Raw genomic sequence first — 8197 nt, forward strand, 5'->3', positions numbered from 1 at the left:
ATTCCTCGCCTAATGCTGCACAAAGCCCTCCTTGTTTAAGGAAGAGCAGGTCTAGCCCTCTTCTATTTTGGAGAACTATTTCTGATAGGGATGTAAGGGACTTTTCAAAGTGGGTGATGGAAGTTTCAATACGGGTTAAGTCCTCGTCTATTGCAGCTCTTAGGCTGAGAGGCTTTGTTGTTGGAGGGTGATTGAGGCGATACCGGTGCCTAGACCAGCAACACCAGTAGATGGATTCTTGGACTTCAGTCGTCTGTCAGCTTAGCCGTCGTTGAATAGGTTATAGCAGGGCTTGCTGGTTTATTAGTAGCTTCAGCTGTGCTGGAGAAAGAAAGAGAGAAAAATGCCTTTTCTCAGGGCAACCTTTTTGCCCTGGACAGATTGTTATTGTTTATTTGTTTTGTTAATTGCTCTGGTAACCATTTGTCTGAATTAATTCCCTAGAATATATATACACTGATTCTCTGCCCCATATCAGGACCGGATCTGGTCCTCACCAAGTGTTATCCAATGGATCTTTCCAGAGGACCTTGGCGAATTGTGTTCAAATAGATCTAAAATAGACCTGTGGGAGATTGCAAGGTAAAGAAAATAATAAAATCAACAGGATTTTTTAGATTTATTTGAACAAGCTGTCTTTTTTGAATGCATTGTTCAATTAATTGTAACTCTTGTTCAGCTGCAGCTGTTAACTGCCTTTTGCTTAATAAATCAGAATTTCCTTGTAAAATATCAAGCAAGTTTTGTAATATATAATTAGGAATCCCTAAAGTGGCAGGTAGCAAAAATGAATGCAGAGTGCCAATAGTGACATGTACCCATAGCAAATGGCCAGATTTTTAAAAATTGAATTCATTGGATTGATTTAAAAGGAATGCAGGAATGTGGATTCTTTATAATTGGTTGTGCATTTTTGCTAATTTTAAATTTATTGCATGCAGTTTTTATGGTATTTTCTCACAATAGTGGCCAAATTTTGGTTTGCTTACATGACGGGGCCCAGTTGGGTCCTCTGGGAACTGGCTAGGGACCAAGAGGAGCTTCCTGGGACCTAGATATCTTTATTAAAGTACACCTCTTTCTGGGGGGATAGCCAGTCCTCCCGGCTAGAGTGTACATTTTAACTATTTTTTATCAAGGTCATGTGATAGCAATATCAGTTGCATGTAATGGCAACATCAGGTGAACAAAAAAGACTCCACAAGTATATTTTTTCCTTGCATTCAACCCTCAAATCTGATCTGCTTCCAATATAAGCCATGGTTATTTTAGGATAAATTTAGCTTATACATATGTAGTTTATATAAAGATTGGACAAAGTCTTAAGATATTTTGGCTTAAAGGAATATAGGTATTTATATGATTTGAATATGATTTAGCCAGTAATAGACTCATTTATAGTAATAGTACTTAGATTAATAGATTAAGCCACCTGGTTTAGGGCAAGAAAAGAGGCACTTTTTGCCAGTATAATGATACCCAGGAGAAAATCAGTATTTTTTATACAGATAACAACATGACAAAAGTTAACATAAGTTATTTTGATAAAACACAGACTCTTTGCTTTCTAACTAATTATTTAGAATCTTTTTATATCTTTTCATTATAACAGGCTAAAAGTTCAAGAAAACATTGTCATTTTAGACTTATTAAATCTTTCTTGATTTTAATCATAATTTCTATTTTTACAAACTCTCAGCACTTATTATATTAGTTTAGGCTTTATTCCATATTCCATTATTAAAAAATAATGCGTAGGGGGCAATTTTTTGAATAATGACCCGATTTGTTACAATTAAAACAGATGGGGCCGTTGTTTTGAGGGCTATTTTGTAAGACAGCTAATATTGCCTGAGTATTAGGATTTATTCCGTTACAAAGTTTAATATAATTGGAGAGGTCAGTATTACAAAAAGGGCAGATTGCCGCCTGACAGGCGGTGTTAGCATTTTCATAAGCGAGATGCTTGATAAAATCGCTTTCGCTTTCCTGATCACCAAGAATGCACTGGGCTGCGATCTGTAGCTGACTGAGAAAGTCAGTATATAGCTCGTTGGGGCCCTGAACTATTTTTGATAAAGAGGACATGAGAGCCCCTTTTTGGGGAAGTAGCCTCCATGCTTTAATGGTGGTGGACTGCACCTGGAGACCAAGTCCTCGGGGGTATTGTGCCTGGGTAGAATTAAGATGATAAGGACTTGACCCTAGAAGCTTTTTTAATGACCAGGATTTTGTGCTGTCTTTTAAGACGTTGCTTTCAGCATACTTTTTACACTGCTCCTCAGAGTCCGCTTTCCATAACAAGAAATCGCCACCTGATAGGGTGGCTCTGGCGAGCTGTGACCAATCATTTGGAGTAAGCTCCGTTTCGCTAATATTGTCTAGCAAAGCCAGAGTAAAAGGGCAGTTGCTCCATAATTATGCACAGCTTTTTTTAGTTCTTTTAAATATTTTAGATTAATCCTTTTGTATTTATTGGTTCGGGGTGTTTCCTCCCGCTCGCGGCTACATTTGGATTTTATTTCGTCCTCATCATTAGCTTTCTCGCTCCCTTCCCCCTCACTGCTTTCCTGTTCAGACTGAGGCTTGGAAGTTTCTGACTTTGCCTTTTGCTGGCTACGGAGGACCGGAAAAACGTAGCGAGCACAGCAGGGGTTAGAGGGCTTATTTTGGTTAGTCATTAGAGAGAGAGAGGAGAGCACCTGACTGGCGGTTTGCAGGGAGTTAAGGAGGGGATTATTTTGTAACTACAGAATTACATTCTGAGTGGGGTCTGGAGAGGGGACATGCATCTTTTAAGGCATTTTCTCCCTCTCTACAAAGCTGTAGTATTTCAGGGTCTGAAGGGGAAGTTTTTATGGCCTCATTGATTAAGTTCCAATAATTGAAGTCTGTAACTGGTACATTTTCCGGCCCGAAAGTTTTATAGTAGTCCTTTAAACAATCTCCTACTCTTGATCAGCATTTTTGGTCTATGGTCCCGTCAGCAGGGAACCATGGACAGGTTTGATAGACAAACTGAAAGAAATTTCTAAGGTCCTTTTTCTTAACTCTCACTCCTCGCGTCTTGAGGGTTTCTTTTAATTGTCTCACGTAAAGCTCATGTGTACTAGATTCCTGTCCCATAGTGAATTTTTTAAATGAAAATGAAAGTGACTCACTGCGTGATCCTTTGTTCTTTTCTTCGTTCGTTCGTCGGCGCGAGGCAGTGTCGCCGGGGCTGCGTTCACAGGCGAGTTACTTCTGTGGCAGTCCGGGGTTATGGGAGGGCCCTCCTCATTTTTTGGCGCGCGACGCTTCCACCTCTCAGCCAGCGGTCGAGCCCCACGTTGGGCGCCAGTTGTCCTGACCCGCAGGACAGTCAACGGGGGTCCACCACCTGCTGAGGGAAGAATGGCGATGGGACAGAGAGACGCAAGAAGGACAGCAAGACAGGATTCTGATCAAGCTGCAAATTTTATTAGGTTAGCTGGGTGTATATATACCGGCTTGGGGAGGGAAGTAGGGTATGTGGAGCATTATGATAGGAGGGAGTTCGCGCCGGCGGGAAGGGCTGGTTAGATGATTGGTGGGGAATTCGCACCGGCGGGAAGGTCCCGGAGGGGACCTATTTCCGTGAAGAACCTTGTTGTACTAAGTAGGTGCTGTTGCATCAGCCAGGGTGGCCATGTTATCCCAGTCGCCATCTTAGGCTAGCCTCTTGTCCCCAACATTTTAGAATTATTAAAACAGTAAGAAGGACAAACTGGGTTTGCTTTTCTCTCAGCCTTTCTTCTAAGTGAAGATTTCTATGGCTTCTACACATAATCATAAGCAACCCCCTTTCTTCATTGCACAAGACTTGATATAAAATGAAACACAAACAACGAGAAACCATGTTTTACCAGTGTATTCATTTTATTCCATAAGAAACAACTTCATTATGACAGAAGTACTCTAATTAGCAAACATTAGTTCTTTCTTCTCCACTCTACCTAGTTTACTGCACTTTTCTTCTTAAATATTTCCCTTTCCAAGATAGTCATTCTGAATAAAAAAACAAAGCAGTACCAATATCCCACCGTTTGCATTTTCCGCTGGTTTGTATCTTCATGAGGATATATTATAAGAAGTGGCTCACAATTGTAGTATTGAATGGAGTGAAGACTATTCCGAATATCTCAGCTTCTCTAAAACTCAGAGCCATTATTTGCAACAGACTCTAAAGAGAAATAGATTAGAAAACACCTTGTTTTTGTAATAGTTGTTTTTCTTCCTGAAATGCTGATACAGAATATCTTTCTTTATTCCAGGGAGCATATCTTTCACCATTTGAGGCTCCTGGGCTAGGGCTGTAGATGTGTGAATATACATGGCCTGCCCCGCGGATCTTGAGCCCTTGTTGCAATGCTCCCTAGAGATGGCAATGCCCTGAGTGTGCACCGAGTTTGTGTACCCTTCAAAATGTTGCTGATCAGAACCTGTCTACCCCCCTACCTGTACCACCACTGTCATTATATAGCAAAAATTTCAAAATACTAGAAATGTTGAAACATCTTACAGCATTTATATATACCACCTAGATTTGACTGTTAGTATTTTACTATTCTTGTTTTATCACATATCTGTTCAGTTATCCATCCCTCAGTCCAACAATCAATATATTTTGGATGCTTATTAAAATGCATTTCACAGAAGTTTCAAAATAACTTTCTCCTAAGTCCTTCAGAGTGCTTATCACTAATTGCTTTTCAATATTTGTTCACAGTTCCCCTTTCCTTTTGAAGTAAAATTTACATGCAAACATACAATGAAATTCTTAATCTTTGTATACATCTGTGTGACCAAACCATGATGAAGACATAAAATATTACTGTATCCCAGAAATTTGCCCTAAGCCTATTCCGATAAAAACTCCCAAGAGACAACTACTTTCCTAATGTTTCTATACTATAGATTATTTTTCCCTATTCTACTTCACAAAATTGGAACAAAACAGAATGCACTCTTCTGGATAAGGATTTTTTCCTTCAGTATTATGTTTTTGTGATTCATCCATTTTATTATGTGTGGTATTCAGATTTCAAACAGAATGTTGTATTAATTTCACCTGATTTTGTTTCCTTAGTTGGTCAGTACTTTATCTTTAGCTCCTTATAACTTCCTTTGGCAACCCTAATTCCAGGGCAGTATTTCTGGATGTGATGATTTTAATCTCCACTTTCTTTGTGGATTTTGAGTCAGGTTTTTGATACAGTGCTATTTGTTCTGATGTGCTAGAGGATGAAACCTTAACTATCATGAGTATCTTCATGATTTGAGTCTTCTCTGGGAGTCAGGTCTTATGAGCAGAGTTTGACAGTGCAAATCCGGAAGTAAAACAGTTGGGTGGAAGAAGACAAAGGAATTACAACAGAAAGCTTAGTTTAGGGTCATGTAAAATGTCCCTAGTCAATAAGGAGCTCCACGGAAAGAACAGAACAAAAGAACAGACAGAAGGAAAGATACGATGTTAATGAAGATAGTAGATGATGCTTTTGCAACTACCTTTGTGATTCATAAGTCTGGTGGTTTCATGTTAGAAAATTATGTTAAAATTAATTTATGAAAACATAGTGGACATGCTTTTAATTTTTATTATTCATAAGAATTTCCTATGCCTACCCCAAATTCAGATTCCTATGTTCCAAACCAGACGTTGTGAGTCCAAAAGTCTTGGGCAAGATAAAAGAATCGACACTATAAGCAAGTAGGACAGATGGAGCTGCCCCAGTCTCATGTAGGATTTGTTTCCTTTCATCTCTGTTCTCCTGATTACTCATAAAGCACACAATTCTTTGGATTCTATAATTAGAATTTTTCTTTTTTTAAACTAAATGTTATAACTAATTAAGACATTTCTATGCTGTAAGGTGTATTTATCAAATTTTCACCTTAGCTCTTCTAAGGTACCTTAAATTTGGATCACCAGAAATTTTACCAAACACTTTTATTTGGATGCCATGCCATCCACTTATGCAGCCTAGAATAAGATTTTTTTCATTAATAGAAAAGTAACTTGTCTTATCAAATATGTGCTTTACAAAAATACATAATTCTGTATCTTTAGATATTTTAACTCCCATTTCTGTCTAATCTTCCATTCCTCCTCTTTTTTTTATAATTAATGACAACCTGAAGCATTTTCTATGGCCAATTTATAATGCTAATTTGGGCAAATTTCCTTTTATCTACACCAAAACCCAAAGCTAAATAAAAATAAAAATCAGAAGAAAAGGTAAACAAATAAAAACAAAAGCAAAATGATCCCACACATATATACTCACAACAAAGGCCTACTCATTATTGATCTCTGAATGCTTAAAGACATTGAGTATCCAAATATTCAGAGTCTATTAGCATCTTTATTTTGATAGGCATGTTATCAAATATCCTTTGTTGAAAAGAAAAACTTCTCATGGAAATTAAATAGACATTCTCTTTACTCATCAAGTATTAAAGATTAAACCATATAGCTTAAGGTTCTGTTGGATGTAGGTGTCCACATCACTGTCATACTGATTCTTCTCCTGGAATGGGCTCCAAACCTGGGGTTTGGCACAGCCCACAGTGAAAAAGAAAAAGTAACATAACCTTGATGTTGGGACCACCTTTGGGCCAATTCAATGCACCATTGTTGTTGCTTCTACATTTGATTGTATAGAAGGAAATGATGTGTTACACATTTGTACTTCTCTATCTCGTTAAGTGCCAGAAGGATTCCCTTGATTGGAAGAGACACGTGTCCTTTCCTGTTAGTTACAAATAACGAGCAGATCAGGACTCAATAGGCATGTCTCTACTCTCCAATGTCCAAAACATTCAGTATATAAATGATGCCCCATTGGTTGGCCAGTCACTCACCAGGCCTGACTCCAGTGTTATCACACCTGTGATGGCAGGGTGGATGACAACCCCCACAAAACTCAGGAACTTGTCTTCCAAGTAAAGTTTATTCAGCACATTGTTTAAAACAACTACTATTTGTAAAGGCCTTGGGAATATAAAAGTGAACAGTCCAGCAAAATTTCTTGTCCTCATGGAGTTTATGTTTTAGTCTAGGTGATAAAAAACAAGTCAGTATAATATAAGTTCAAGAATAGGCAAGATAAATGAGTCTTATAACAAGCTGAAGAAAAGGTAATATATGAAATTTTTAAATCAATATTCTTTACAGCTAGTCAACACTTTTCCACTGACTATTGTAGGTAGTAAAATTTGATCTACATTTCGGAAATTAAAGTTGATATTTGCTTTCAACCACATTTTTATAGATAATTGGTTTTAAAAGGGAAACAAATGGAAGCTTAAGTATGGACTGTTTATGGGGAAACCTGGATCATGCTTTCCTTAATTGTTATTTTTTTATTCATAACTTTTAGTAAATTGGGATTATTCATCTCTAAAATAAAAGGTTCAGAAAAAGAAAAAGAAATAGGGTAGAAAAAGACTATCTGAATGCCTGTATACTTCATTTGGTTCAAATAGTAGCGGTGAAAAGTATTGATTTCTGACAGAGTATTTATAAAACAAATAATTTTCCCTAAACTATAAGATTTTTTAATCAATCAATTAATTAAACATAACAACATACAAACAAAGATTCTTACCATATGATCATTCCATTCTTGATATATAACCAATAACTCACAGTATAATCACATAGTTGTATATTCATCATCTTGATCATTTCTTAGAACATTTGCATCAATTCAGAAAAGAAATAAAAAGAAAACAGAAAAAAAAAATGCATACATACCATACCCTTTACCCCTTCCTTTCATTGAGCACAATACTACCTAACTGTAATACAATAATGTTAGAACACTGAATGAAGCTGAATGTGAGAATGATAGAAGGAGGAGGCCTGGAGACACAAATGAAATCAGAAGGAAAGATATATGATAAAGACTGAGATGGTACAATCTAGGAATGTCTAGAGTGTATAATGATAGTGACTAAATGTACAAATTTAAAAATGTTGCATGAGAAAGAACAAAGGAATGTAAATACTGAGGGTGGTAAAAATAGATGGTTATTAATATTTCAAAACTTTAACTTATGTGTGAGACTAAAGCAAAAAATGTTTATTTGGTACAAAATTTATATTTTGACTAGTGTATTTCCTAATATAACTTATGTGGCTAGCTTAATTGAACACCATAAGTACATAGAACTT

The sequence above is a fragment of the Tamandua tetradactyla genome, chromosome 7, assembly GCF_023851605.1.
Source record: "Tamandua tetradactyla isolate mTamTet1 chromosome 7, mTamTet1.pri, whole genome shotgun sequence".
Lineage (NCBI taxonomy): Eukaryota > Metazoa > Chordata > Mammalia > Pilosa > Myrmecophagidae > Tamandua > Tamandua tetradactyla.